Here is a 15,606-nt window from a genome sequence, read left to right on the forward strand (position 1 = left end):
TCCTGTACAGGGCCAGGAGTTGGACTTGGATGACCCCTGTGAGTCCCCTCCCTCCGCGAGCTGCGTCCGTGCGCGCGCGGCGCGTGGGGCTGCCCCGCGGCGGGGCCGAGCCCCGTGCGCGCGCACGGAGCCCAGAACGCTCCCGGAGGGAAGGGACTCACAGGGGTCATCCAAGTCCAACTCCTGGCCCTGTACAGGACGGCCCCCGAGTCACACCACGTGCCTGAGCGTGTTGCCCAAATGCTTCTTGAGCTCTGTCAGGCTGGCGCTGCTGTGACCACTTCCCTGGGGAGCCTGTTCCAGTGCCCAAACACCCTCTGGGTGAAAAACCTTTTCCTAATACCCCCTCTAAAACCTCCCCTGACACAGCTTCGTGCCGTTACCCTCAACATATGGGGCTGCCTGCTCCTGTGCACCTGCCAGGAGCCACAGCAGCACAGGGAGGGGATCCATCCCTCCCCTGGGCTTCCTTGGGGAGAAGGTGAAATGTGCAAGTGTGCCAGCGTGCCTGATCCAAGCTCCTGCCCTATGAAACACAAGCACAGTCGGCACGAGAGGGATGCCGATCACCCTCTGCTTCACATCATCTGCAGGAAGTACTCGCTGCTTGGCTCCCTAGCACGCGAAACTCCGGGTCAGCCCCTTCTGAAAGGCCCCTGTGCAGCTGGGTCCGGGTTCTCTGCTGCGGGTGTGCTGGATCTCAGCTGATGGACATGACAGAGTAGTGCCGATCCCGAAGTAAATTGTCATCCCAGGAAATGCTGTAAAAGTTTTACCATTATGAGAGTGCATAAGAAGCATCACTTTTATCATCTCAGATCTCTATTAAAATACAAAATAAACTGCCCACCACACTGAAGCATAGAAAAGACACAATCCAAGATGTCCAAATGAGTATTCACACGGCATAGGAATAACAGGTTTTTTTTTTTTCCTTTAAATAGCATTATTTCTACCATTTTGTTTTCTCTACAATGGTGATGTGGGACATGAGAGTAGACCTGAGCCTCCTCTGTATCCTTACTACAGTAGCAGATCAAGGCTACATTTTCTGAGGCTGAAAGAAAATTATTCACAGTTAAGAAAAAGGAGTAGGTCATAGTTTGCAGTTCACCTAAGACATGCTTTACAACAAGCTCCCAACAGGGTTAGAAGACAGCAAAAAAACAATTACATCCATAAGGAAAAGGTATGTGAGCAATACACACAGTTACATTGGAAATAACCCCCTCAGACTTTAGAACAGGCTAGGTCCTTGAGCAGGTAAGAATGTGCTTCCTGTACAGCCAGGGGATTATGTAAGTGCAGCTTTTACCAGATTACATCACTGCCTCAATTCACAAATTATTATATCAACCCTTACATTTTTATCCCATGTTTTTATACTCCACAGTAAATTCTCTCAGGCTATGTATACTGTATGTACAATCACATTCTGCATATTCCCATGCTGCAGGGAGGCACCAGAGGAGGACAGAACCTCCTGGGCAACTGGGTTCACCCAAACATGGATATTTTCATAGGACACTAGCTGCATGGTCCCCTCTGCAAAGCACAAGTCTCTACTTGCATTTACACATAATATTGAAAATTTTGGCCTAGTTTTATTGTTTGACATCACTTTTTAAACCTCTTATATCAGTATTTACATTCAAACTGGAAAGATATGAAAGCTGTGACCAAAAAAAAAGAGAACACTAGTATCTGAAGGAAGACTGTCGAGGATGGAGCCAGGATCTTCTCAGTGGTGCTGGTCAATAAGACGAGAGGCAAAAGGAGAAGCTGGAACACAGCAAGTTCCATCTGGACATGAGGAAGATCTTCCTTACTGTGAGGGTGACTGAGCTTTGGAAGAGAATCCCCAGAGATGTTGTGGAGTCTCCTTCCCTGGAGTTACTCAAAAGCCACCTGGAAACTATCCTGAGTAACATGCTGTAGGAGTCCCTGCTACAGCAAGGAGTTTGGACTAGAAGACATCCAGTGGCTCCTTCTAACCTTAACCATTCTGTGAACTCTGCTGCATACCAAAGATTCATGAAATAACTTCTTTCCCTTTCCTCCTAAGCAAGTAGCAAAAATAAAGTCAGCATTGGTTCCCCTCTGTTGCACGCTTACGCATTTACTCTGATGTGTTAACAATGCCTACAACTGCACAGGTAGGAACAATGCAAGAAAACTGTTCTTACTGTGTCCTAGGGGAGGTCACCGTATTTTCAATTGATAGTCACAAGCAGACCCTGCAGATTTTTTTTTTTTTGTACACATGGAGAGCCTTGGAAGTAAGAGAGACCAAGAGCAGAAGGGAGGTATACTGACCACATTCACCACAGGCACTGCGTTAGGTATCTTAGATGCACAGAGATACACACCACAACATCATGTTACTGCATTAGAACAATATCCTGAGGCACTTGACGTCAGTTCCTCCCGCATGCATAAAGCAAACAGTCACATGGCATCACTGGGGTGTTTTCTTTTCCTCTACAGAGGAGATTCTGTTTGCCTGCACCGGTTGAGGGGTCGGCAGCCACCTACCGAGGCGCATCAAAGGAGGCCCCCCACAGCTGCAAAGGGAAACTGTCTGGGATTACACACAGACACTGCCAGCTGGGTGCATAAAGAACTTGATGAGAAATGGCCTAATGCAAGCCTGTTTCCAAGTGAAGCTAAGGCTCCTCACGAATGGAAGGGACTGGGGAGAAAAAAAGAAAATAAATGCTAATCTCCTCTCTGCACATGAAGTTTTCTGCTTTCAGTCTGATTTGATTCTGACTCACAGATTTCTACTAGCAATCTTTTTGCCTATTCTGTTTTAAAATGGGTACTGCACACAAAATATAAAATTTTGTTTCTGTAAGAAAAGGAAAATTGTAATGGATCAAGATTATACACAATTACTATTGAATATTAAAAAAAGAGAACATACATCACCATTGCTAAAGAAATTGTAGATATTCAAAAATTAAATTGTGGAACTAAAATATCTAGAATAATTAAATGATACATGAGTTTGGATAGAAACAAAGACCTTAGTTCTGCATGCCTGTAAGCACATTTGTAATGCTGTAACTCAATATACACTCCTGTCTCAGTTACTGAAGCTATTAACATGCATAAAGTTAAACAGGTTTATGAGACACTGGAACAGTGTGCAACTTACTCTCTCATTATTTTGAGGGGGTCCTAGAGAACTGCAGCTTTGAGTACTGAGAATTTCCTTGATCCTTTCATTAGAGCAGAGAGTTACCTTCATCTTCTAACATAACCCCAAATTCAGACAGAAATCATAAGTTGTTATATCATCACCTAAATTTTAAGCTGCAACCCAGGGAGAAAACTGGAGCAATTGCAATCCTTCATCTAACAGGGAATATATTGTATCAGGTTTACTGAACATGAAATGCCTTATGCACAAAAGCCTGTGCCTGAAGAACTCAAAGCTAGACAAACTCTTTGAAGTATCTGTTATATATTCTGTAAACAGCCTTTTCTTCTATCAGCATTCTGCTCAACACGCTGCAAGAGACAGAAATTCAGCCTTAGAGTCAGACTAGTCAGTATCTCCCTACATCTCTCTGCTATGTACCTACACAAAAACCTTGACTGTGAGGAAAGATCCCTCACACCAGACTCACCTAAGAGAGTCAAGAGTTGGAGGGGTTTTCAGGCACCCCAGAGAAACCCCAAAGCCAAGCCACAGACACTGGGAAGCCAGGAGAGGGTCCAAGCTACCAGCTCCCTACCCATCTGGGGCACCATAATTTCAACCCCATGCCCAGCTGCCCAGGCTTTGGAGTACATTGTGGCTCTTTGGAGGAGGCAAGAACACCCTTCCCCTTCTGAGGCTCCTCAGGGTTAACCCTACCACATAAACACACACTTCAGAGCTGACTTGATCCTTAAATTGGCCTCCTGGTTCAGGGGTGGCTTGAAGCCCTTGCATGCCATGTGGTCTCTCTTTCTCCAGGAGCATGAACCTCCTACCCATCATCATTCAACTTCCCCAGCCTTCAGGTCTCCTCAGGAAAGTCCTGAGCCTCCCTGGCCTTAGAAGCTTCTGAGAGGCAACTCAAGCAGCACTAGTCCATTCTTAGACGGGCTTGACCTCATCCTCTCCCTGGCTTCAGGGGTGGCATCCCCAAGCCAGGTAGACGATGGCAAATCCCCAAGCCAGGTTTCCTTGTTCTATGATCCCCTTGGCCCCCAGGGACAACCTGACCCTCTGCAACCACATCGTTTGAGACGAGGGCTCAGGGAAATTTGGATTGTCCCACTCTTGCTCAACCCCACTGACAGCTTCAGCATCCCAGTTTCCTGCTGCTGGTCACACACCCCCACACCCATTCAGTCCCTACAACTCTTTGGGGGCAGTATGAATTGGCCCCAGCCACCCCAGAGGAGCCTCAAAGCCTAGGCAGGAGTGATTCAGGGAGCCCTCACCTCCAGGGCACACTCCTGTAGGGTCTGAACAGGGTGGGCAGACCTGGGAGCTGGTATCAAGGTCCATCAACAGTCCCAGACTGCTGAAGGCAGGGTGATGACTTAGGTGGAGGTCTATCCTGGAACACCTGTCAGGTAGAGCAGCAACAGGCAGGGCTGAAGACAAAGCCATGACAGTAGACCATGGTCCAGCCAGGAGACAGGAACAGAGACTGGAGACAAATATACCTCCACCAATATAGCTTGAAGCAAGGCTAGCAGCTCAGGACTGAGCTTAAATGGATGTCCCAGGATATGGGCAGAGGATGTGGGTGGAGGCCCCAGGTGAGGCTGGTTGGGGACATTAAAGGCTGTTGATGCATTCAGTGCCCCAACACCCTGTCAAAATTACTCACTGCAACACAGGGCTGGATGGGGAAAGATGCAGAAAGGAGTTCACACATTAGCAGAGTGAGAGTCCCTTTGTCTTGGGGACTATGTCTGGCTTCCTCCACTCTGATGATTTGAATCAAACACAACTTTTAACTTTTTCACATCCTTAGGATGTTAGAAGCCCATTGACAGAAGCATGACGTAAAAACTAGGAGTTAAGCACTGCCTGCTGCAGACCTAGCTGGAGTCTGCACAGAGGCTGCAGCAGGGAGGGTGGGCAAAAGCTGGGAAGCAAAGCACCTATCAGATCATTCCAAGCAGCTCATGAGTTGCAGCCCTAAATAGCACATTTCGGGAAGGCATTGCACTTGGATGTGATGAAGTGATACTGCTTAATGAAATTTCTTACAAGATTAGCACAGGAATTTCAACTGCTTTGACACCAAGAAGTGATGTCTCTGTGTTTTTCCTTTGATTTCTTGGACTGAAGGGTTCTGCAAGACTGCATCAAAGTAGCAGAGATACAGAGAGTTCTTTAAGGAGGAAAAGGATGAAAATCTGAAATTCACAGAGAGAAGGCAAAAAGAATTTTAAAAATGTATTCCAGTGTAGCCTGGAAGTAAATGCCACCTTAATGAAATACTGAAAGAGACTCATAGGCTGGGGAGAACTCAGACTGTGCCAATGTAAAGGTCTTACTTCCTCTTCAGAAGCCTTGGGACAAGGGTGTTACAGAACCAGGATTACTATAATGGCTCTAAGTCTGAGCAAATATGAATTCACGGTGGTATTCACCCCATTGTACAGAAATTAGCTTTGGCTTGAAACCTTGCTGAACAACTCCTGGAGCTGTCATACTTGTAGAACCAAGGAGAAGTTAACACAATCATGTCATTGCTAGGATTGCTGTTTAGCACCTGCACGATGCCTCTAGAGGTTCTGCATGATGGGCGGGTCATCTGTCCGGGAACCAGGGAAGTGACTTTTTAAAACCAGAAAAGTCCAGAGCACCCGCTGTGTATGAAATGCATTAAAGAACTCTAGTGCACAGACAAAAGTTTTGCCAAGTCGCTTCTCTGTGGTGTTGTTCACATTGAGTGACAATGGGCTTGCCTAATAGTCTGAAATTTACTGCCTGCTTGTAATGTGAATACAGTTTTAAACAGCTTTGGATCCTTTCTAAGGCATTAGTAGTAACCCCAAAGATTAAAAACAAATTTGTAATTCATTTGGTTGAAAAAAAAACCCATGTTGTCAGGACTAACAAAGATTTGTGCAATGGCTGTCGGGGCTGTCAAGCCCTAACAGTCCTGGTGAATTCCTGCTGTAGTATTTATTGCCTGAAGGTTCACTGCTCAGTAAACAGAATGGTACATTTAAATTTAAGATTACTTTTAGAATTTGCTACTCCTGGGCAAGGACAGGGCAAAGGAGATGATGAAATTCCTTAAAAGAGGCAATAAATTCAACAGGGCTAAATCATTTGTTTGGATTCCAGCCATGGCATGAAAGCTTGGAGCAAGAGAGGCAGGTTGGTTTGATTGAAAGGAAAAGAAGCTTTCTTCTCGGGTACATAGTGCAACCATACCCTTAACTACAGAGATGGAAATGAAACACTGAGGGAGAAAAGGGGAACAGGCATGAGAGAAAGTATTTGCTCAGTTCTGTTCTGATACTGGCAGCCAGAACTGGCAATTGAAACAGTCTCCAGTGGGTTACAACTTGTCTTGCTGTTGCAGCAAAGACCTAAGTTCTTACACATCTCCTCTAATTTCTGATGGATGCACTGGAAAGTTCAGACGTGTAAAAAGGAGTTCAAGAAGGCTGAATCTCAAGGTCAAGCAGCATATTCATTTAGTCACAGTTCTCTGACACAAAAAGGTATCTATTGTGTGGATTTTCCCATCCCATTTTCCTACGAGCGATTAGTATCTTCTGTGTGTGGCACAACACAAGACACATGGGTGATAATCCTCATATTAAGCATGAGGATTCTACTGGCAGGTCCTTACTTTGCCTGTGAAGGCTATTTAAGCCCCCTAAGTCTTTACAACTTTTCTCTGGTATGAATTTTCCAATGCCCACAGTTTCATATGCCTCCTTAGATCCAGTGATGACAAGGGAGGACAATGCATTCACCATATGGTGCTAAGAAGTGCTGGATTTTGGTAGTTCAAAGGGTGGTGGAGTTAACAAACTCCAGATTTTGAGGTATTAATTTCAGGAACTCCTGAGCACAAATAAGATGTTAAACACTGAGGGAGGAGCACTACAACCACTACTTGCTCTCTCTCTGCTTTTTCTAAGAAAAAGAGAGTTCTCCATTCAATCCATGATCCAGATTGGTGACTGGGGAAGGCTGGGATGGGGCCCTAATTGTCCTGGTCAGCCTCACTGCACCCATATCATCAGCTCAATCACCCCATTTCAGAGCATTAGGCCTGCTCTGAGCTGCCTGTTCCTGAATTATTGTTCAGATTTTCTGGGCCGACCTTGGACCCAACTCATGACCTTATTTCTGCCTGATGATAGTTGGACTGTCAGTGGTACCTGTTTCTGTCACAACCCCACTGGAGTGCTGTGGGACTGCCTCACCTGGGTTGTGTTCACCGTCGGCTCCTGGCTTACATGATCCCTGAAGACTCACCCCGTTTTTCATGTCTCCTCTCCTGAAGCCTCATCAATTCACACCCTCTACCCATGTTCAGGAGCCTCATTTCAGCTTGCTGGACTGTTGATGAGACCTGTGGCTATCAAAACTGTTGCTCTGTTCACCCTTCCCAGACATGTTGGTACTGTGCCCCAACAGCAAGGGCACTGCCCTGTCTGTGCTGTGCTCACCCTCAGCTCACCTTCCCTTGTGAAGCATCCTTGAGATTGCTCCTCTCTGACAGTCTGTGGGGATTGTAGGAGAAAGGGAAGTCTGCAAGGGATGGCTGGGAAAGAGAGGGAGACAGGAGGACTCTGGGGAAGGTGTCATTCCCCAGCTGCTGCCACTAATTCTCATATTTCTGACAGCTGATCTCAGCTGTGTCAGAGGAGATCACAACAAATGTGCTGTTTCTCCAGCACTTCAGGAGGGGCAGTGATAGTTCCCACTCTTTGGAGCTAGGTACATCCTCTTCCCATTCATCTCATTCCTGCTAGGAGCTACCTATTTTGAAAAGATCTCTGTGTGGTGGATCAGCCTCCTTTACGGCTGAAGGAAGATCTTTTTATTCCCTTGGGAAATGTCCAAATTCTGGTAACTACTGCCTCGTGAGCAGACAGGTTACTCTATCCTCCTACCATGCCTCTGGAATGGCCTTATTTCTCCTCTTTTTTGGTGGTGTTTTTGGGGGAGTTTTTTGTGCAAGTATGTTAACAAGCCCACATGAAGCCAGATGCCATTTCCACAGCTGCACCTTGTAAAGTGGGCACCAGTGAGACTTTATCTCATCCAGATCTAGCAGTGGGGAAGATACCCTGCTCATGCCTGGAGGAAGTGAGGAGGAGAAAGTGGTGAAGGCAAAGCCTCACTGGAAGTGATCCACCAGGTCAGAGTGAGATTAATATTTAGAAGAATGTGTACAAACAGCAGGGATATCCATAGTTACACAGCTAAAGGACAAGTAATAAAAATACAGATGGAGCTTGTCCTGTCATCCTTCAGGACACATAGTATCAACCAAAGCCAGAGGAAAAGAGCAGCAGAAAAGCCTCTATTCAGCAGGGAGCACATGCAGCTGTTTAAAAGACCTTCTGAGTGTGGCCGGGTTATTCATATGTGCAGAGTTAAGTGTGTACTTAGTCTCTCTCCTAAATAGGGGCCCAAAGGCAGTCAGGATTTGACCCAGATCACATAACGATTTAGTGAGGCTGTAGGAAATAATCTCTGTATGCAGCATCCCTTTCTCCAGCCAGTGAATCATGGTGCCTCTCTAGGCAATCTTACTGGCGGAATTCTGGGGGGGGGGGGGCTGCGAAGGTAGGAAAATAAAAAAGGATTTCCATTTTATCAAGATAAAGCTGTAGCCGGAGCTGATAACAGGTTATTTGAAAGAATGCTGGTCATGTACGCTTGGTGATTGTTGCTTAATTTGTTTAAGCTGAAAAAGCCTATTTCTACAGTGGAATACAAATTAGGGTAATTATGTTGTGATGGAGTACTGCATGTGTAAGATGAAAGCCTTTCTTTACAACAGCCTCTTCATCACTTGAGTAGAAGAAAATAAAATCCTACTTAAACAACATGTTGCTTTTTGTATTTCCATTTGAACAAAAGACTTGAATTTTTTTTCCCTTCTGTAATATTGCATGGTTTGGTTTTCTAAAACTGCTTTTACTTTTGACAACCTCACAATTAAACCCTCCAACATACATTCCGATATGTAATTATAAAAGGCTGAGGTAAACATAGTAATGTATAATTGTTGCACAGCCTCTGTAGACTATTAGTAGTTGGGCATTCAGCTTACGTATCTTTCATATTCTCCTGGCTTTTCATAAGTCTTCTGACTTGTGAACTGAGTTGCTCATAAGCTCTCATCTGTCTTAGTATTCTGTAAGTGTCATAACAGCACAATACACAGTGATGTTTGTATTTGGTTAAAATAAAGTATTGCAGGTTTTTTTATATGTTTTACAGTCAGATCATCTGATCATAAATTACTCAGATACAGATTGAAAGCAATTCACTGCATCTATGTATCCATTATAATTATTTTTATTTCAACCTGTAAAAATCTTTATTTCCACTTCCTATGTGAACTGCAGTTACTGTTTCGCAAGGGACAGCTTCTTAAGCATCAGTAGGTATGAAATGCTTGTTGCACAGGCTTACTCAATGCACTTACAGACTTGCACATTTATCCAAATGATCTTATCCAGGCCATCCTTATTCCCATGAGCAAATCCTGTAATTAGTTCCAGTGAATTGCTGTCTGACTAAGACCTACTTGCAGAAGTAAGAATTTGCAGGATTGTGCCCTTAGTTAACATGACAGGTGAGAAAATCAATTTCCTTGTATGTGAGAAGTAGACAGTGTTAAAGTGAATACTCAGAGAATCATTATTCATTCTCTTCACGCTATAATTCAAAACCAGTATTTGAAGTTTGGGGATGTTGTCTTAATTAGGATTATTTTAAATTGTGTATTTAAAGACTGGCAAATTAATTACCAAGAAAACAGATCAAAGTAAATGCCTGAAATGTACATTTTAAAATTGCTTGTCAAGGAAGATGGAGTCCAATAAAATAAGGGGGGAAAGAAAGTAAATATGCAGATTGCCCAAGTACCCCCCTCCCAGGGTTAAGAAGACTCCCTCCCTAGCTTCATGTGCTTGACTGAAAAACCAGTCATCCTTGTATGAAATAGCTATGTCAGACCTGGTATATGCACATGTACAGAGAAAGACAGAGGACTGATTCTATTCTAAAAGAAAATGTTATTTTCTAGGTAACTTTTGCAAAAATAAGGGTGCTATTATGTATTACATTGCTGTATTTGCAAGTAAGGTAAGATATCTGAATCTCAGCATTTGCAGCTATGATGGACTGTGATATGAGTGATACACCTAAAAATGACAGATGTAATTGGACTTGCAACAGCACAGAGCCTCATCCCTCAGAGGAGTCTTGGCAGGGGGGCAGAGAGTGCCTAGTCCAGCTTACCTTAGGAAGATGCAAACATGAAGAGGGGAACAGCCCTCATGCCTCTGTGTATGGGTGCAGGGGAGCTGAATTCGCTCAGTACTTTCTATGGGGACCTACCACGTGTTGTGTTTGTTCTCACTGATTCATGATGTCCAGTAACCTGAGTTCAAACATATTCCTAGAGTTGCTAAAATTATGCAATGCAGGAAGTATCAGAAGCAAAAGTTACTTACTAGATAGCTATCTTTTTTGTAAAATTTCTTTAGGCTATTACAACTCCAACTGCTTTTGATATATTCAGTAAAGAGGAGGCCAAATCAAAAGGCATAATATGATTAAAAGGCAATCAAAACAATCAGTCACTCAAATGCTTAGGGAAAGTCCACTGGATTTTTGTGACTCTGTGCAAAAGTGGCTCCTCAGGCACAGAATTTTTATTGCCTTTTTTTTCCCTTTCCTAAATGGTCAGTATATGCTATGCAAGAAAATATTTTTATTATTTTATTTGGTGAATATTTACATTGAGCTTATCTTGTCTCCTTCTGACATCATTTGCAGTATTTTTTTTTAGCAGTCTGAGATAAAGAGCAGGCTTTTTCCATTTCAGTTCTCCAAAGTGATGCTTGTAGTCACACAGTTCATCAGGATGCACCAACACTTCCTTAGTATACAGGTATCACACCTTACAGTAGAGCATATTTTAACAAACAGTATTCAAATATTTTGTAATGATGGTGCCCTTATGTTCAGCTCTGGCAGAAGAGAGAGCACGGGGGTTTGTCTCTGTGATCCAAAACAGGTCAGCTCACAGTGTTGACCTAGCAGAGCTTTGGGTGATTATTATTGTAACACAATATTACATTTTTATAAGGTTATTCTGCCCTCTGAGCCTTCCACTGACATCCCGTGGGAGTTGCCCCTGTGTATCTGACAGCTGAATTGGTCCTTGGTGAATTTTTAGCACATGGAGCTGTGCACACAACTTTGGTTAACAATAACATGTTGCTATGGGAGCTCTGTGTGTGCAACTCCCTGCTTACTGTGCCGAAAATTGCACTGGAAGGCAAATGTAAGTATGTCTGGTATTAGTCTAATTATTAAGTAGAATTAGAATCTTGTGCTCTGTGAATATCAACCAGAGAAGGAGCTTAGCATGAATAAAGATGCTTGCCAGCAGTGGCTGAGGTGCTTCTTCTGCTTTCCTTTAAACAGAAATCACATCTATAGCCGGGAGACTAATTATTTTGGAACCTAAGGGAAATGCAGCCTATATAAGAGAGAAAGTGATCTGCAGTTAAGGATCAGTGAGCCAGCTAATGGCTGGTTAGTCAGGAGGGTACAACTCCAGAATGTTAATAAAACGTGTCTGAAGTCCAACACCTCAGGGAAGAGGCTGAATGCTGCAGAAGATATATGTAGACAGAGGCTCTGTTGTTTTCTACTGCTGAACTACTCCTTTAAAGCAGGTTTTAAAACTGGTTTGAGACTTGTTTATGAATATCAAAATACCAGCAGGATAATAAAGCAAAACTCACTGTGGCCGAAGCAAAAAGTGTTGCTAAAAGAAAAATATTACCCTTTTGTGAAGTACATAAAACATGTTTGGTGCTTGCTGAGCAGGTGTGCAGTGCAGTACTCTTGTACAGTAGAGGCTTGGCTAGTTTTTGTCATGCCCTCACTAACAGAGATCATAACTTATTAACCAAAACAGCATGTAGCTTTTAAAAATATAATATAAACACTAGCTGAATGTCTTGGGGTGACTTTATGATGCTGTATCCCCTATCGTCTGCCCTGTGCCAGACATGAGTTCTCAAACTGAGACACTGTTTTATCCTTACAAGAAACAGCTCAGGCCAATACCATGACTTTATTTTGTGAACAGAGGGTATAAAATAGAAATCAGTTAGAGGTTTTGATAAGAAAGCCTGTAGGAAATACCAAATTGCTACTTACTGTGTATTACATAAAATAGTTATTACATTGTTTTGCTTGATATAGTGCATGCAGCTCTGTAATAAATGCTGCAGAATAGTATTTCGATAAACACAAGAGAATACCTCCCTCCTTAAAATGTCCCCTCTTAGAGGACCAAGTGCTGTGATCCTATGAGCCCTGCACCCAGACTTGCTTGGGGCGGAGGACCACAGGATGGATCCCACACCCGTTGAAGACCTGAGCAATAGGGAAACTGCAGAAGAGCTCAGAGAAAGGTGACAGCACAGCTCCTTGGTATGCACCTGGAAGTGGACACAGCTCTGTGTCATGATGGCCCAGCCACCACAGCCTTCACCACTCCATCCCTTCATGCCGCAGCAGGAGTCTTTGGCTCAAATCCATCTGTCAATTGCCCTCTGAGACATTTCTGTCCAACACAGAGCCCTTTTATAATTGTAGTAAGAGGCAGGTATATCCATTTGTTGTATTTTACAGCTCTTTTACATCTCAAACCACAGCACCAGTTGCTTTGCTTAAATGAATTTACTATTTGGTGATTTACTGATTACTCATATCAGTTTCCTAAACAACAGGGACAGACATTTTTTATCTGAGAAAGGTGCTAGTGAGACTGATACTGTGATAGTGATATTGTCCCCAAGGCATCCTGCAGTGTCACCCTTATAGAAGTAGACCTCAAGGGAAATGAAATTTTCACATTAGCCATGCAAGATTACTTCAGCCATCCTTAATGTTATGGTGTCAACAGCAGCCTTCTGCAAATAATGTCATCACACAAGTGATCTCTTGTAGTCTAACCTCTTCTTCCACAGGAGTTTACAATGTATAGTCTAGACTGTTTGATTACTCCACCTCCTCCTCTACTTCTGCTGCTAGTTTTTGTAGTCATGGTAGTTCCACTTTCAAAAAATTATTTGGAAGGCAGAAAAAAGTTTTTATACCAATTACACTGAAACAAGAACACAACTGTTATCAATAGAGTCATTCCAATTTACAACACCCTAATTAAATTTGCTCTTGAGTTGCTTAAAGCATTCCCAGGAAAAATGTCTCAGCAGGTATTTTTGTAGTTTTCAACTTCTGAAAACAGATGGTTTTAGTATATTAGTCCTCCTACTGGCAACATATAATATTTAGATAAAATAATTTTTAGGAATTAGGGACATTTCAGAATAGATGAATGTATATATATGACAAGGGGGTAGAACTCACAAGTAGTCCAGAGCCACTGAAGGACTTCTGCTCCATTGAAAAACATTAAGTGTCCTGTTTGGAAGATGAAACAGCAGAAACTTTTAATCTAGGAAGGAAGGGAAGTAGTCATACCATGGTCTCCAGAGTCACATGGTGCAACACTGAATCAGATGATGAATGTGTGCCTACAAGGAGTGGGACATTACCAGCCTCTAATGAGGCCTCCTTGTTGATGACTGTGCCATTAAATGGTATCTTTCTTACCTGTTGGACGTGTGTTACTTGGACAGTTGGCATTTTACAATACCAGACATTTTAGCACACCCCATAGGGATTTGAATAAAACATGTCCAAAGTATCCCATGCAACCAGTAATAGACACAGATACAAAATATTGTATAGCAGACTTAAGAAAAAGTTTATCCTTATTTCCGCATTCTTCTGCCTACAATAAACTCTGGCATCTTTTTCATATTTGTAATCCCACGTTGATAGAGATGGACATAAATTCAAAACAATGCTTTGGCATACTTCCCAACAAAATGAGTTCATACACTGAGAAATGGATTCTTAACAGAAAATGCATGTTTGTAATTGGGTTTGACCTTTTTTCATTTCCATGTCATTTGTAATTTTGTAACAATGAAGCTTGCAGGAAAAACTCATTGAGTGTTTACAGTGAGACCCTTCCAAAATGCAGTCAGTGTGTTTGGTATTTGAAAACACATCCACAGCTCATGAAGCCCAGAGCGAAAGGAAATCTGGACTGAGTTTTCAAAAGCAGAAAGTGGGAATCTGCACACAGAATTGGGTGTTGGGTTGCACAGCTGCAGTGGACTGTCCCCTGACTGGGAACCAGAGCAATCAGGCAAAAACTGGAGATTGCCTGCATTGCTGTGCTGGTGAGGAAATATTTGCCTACATTATTTCAGTGATACTATGGTGTATTTGTTACTTTGAGATGATGTAAGAGATCCTGCTTTCCTAATCATGGGAAATAATGAATAATGAGAAATAATCTTCTGGTCTGTGCTAGCAAATGCTTGAGTGGAGAAGACAGCACGGCACATTTCTGCTCAAGTAGCTGCCCTTTTCGAAAAGTGTCTTTACCAAAATGCTTCAAATTCCTGAGCAGACTAATGCTTCTGGTTTGACTTTTGAGACACTTGATAGTGTCAGGTCCCTGAGGGCACCTTCAAGCCCTACTCTCCTCAACAGTCTTCCCAGTGACGTCCATGCACACCACCTCCACCCAGGGCGCAGGATTATCTTTTGGCTCAGCCATGCCCCATCTCAGCCCCATCTCTGCACTGTCTCTGGCCGGAGCTGGGCCCAGCACCATGGGGAGCTTTTCTCCTGGGTTCACTGACTCCCAGAAGTGTTGAGGGCTCTTGGCACCCATGGGACAGCACCCATCAGGAGTCACGGCCAGCCCTGGGGTCCATGCAGCACCCCACCCCACTCATGGGACAGCCCCGCTCCTGCTGTACCCCACAGAACACCTAGTTTTGGCAACAACCCAGAATGAGGAGCAGGGATAGCAACCATCAGTCTCACCTGAACACAACAGAGCCAAAACAATGCAATTTCCCATGCATACTGTGCCTTCTGATCACAGGGTTGGGAAAAAAAAGTAAAATTTGTCCTTTTTACTATTGCTTTTATGTTCACAGACGTGGCTATACAGTTTTTGTGTGTCCAAATAGTTTTCTACCACATGGATCTGAAGTTTCTTTTGATGTCTGTTTTCTTTTCCACCTTTTTTTTTCACTCTGTTCTTCAAAATTCACCTGCTGGTGTGATATACACATTTCATTATGTCTGAAACCACTGTGCTCATAACCTGGGAACCAAACCCTCTCAAGGGCCAAAGATCGCATCCCTCCTAGCTTCAGTTCCTAAATCCTAAATTTTGTATGGATTCTGATGGCTTGAGGGCTTTTATCTGAGAAATTGACAGATCAATTTGACATATTTTAAAGAATATTGAGTTCACACTTTTCTCT

The sequence above is a fragment of the Corvus kubaryi genome, unplaced genomic scaffold (assembly GCF_017639235.1).
Source record: "Corvus kubaryi isolate FWS band 111438036 unplaced genomic scaffold, C.kubaryi_AGA036_p1.0 133, whole genome shotgun sequence".
NCBI classification, from domain to species: Eukaryota; Metazoa; Chordata; class Aves; order Passeriformes; family Corvidae; genus Corvus; species Corvus kubaryi.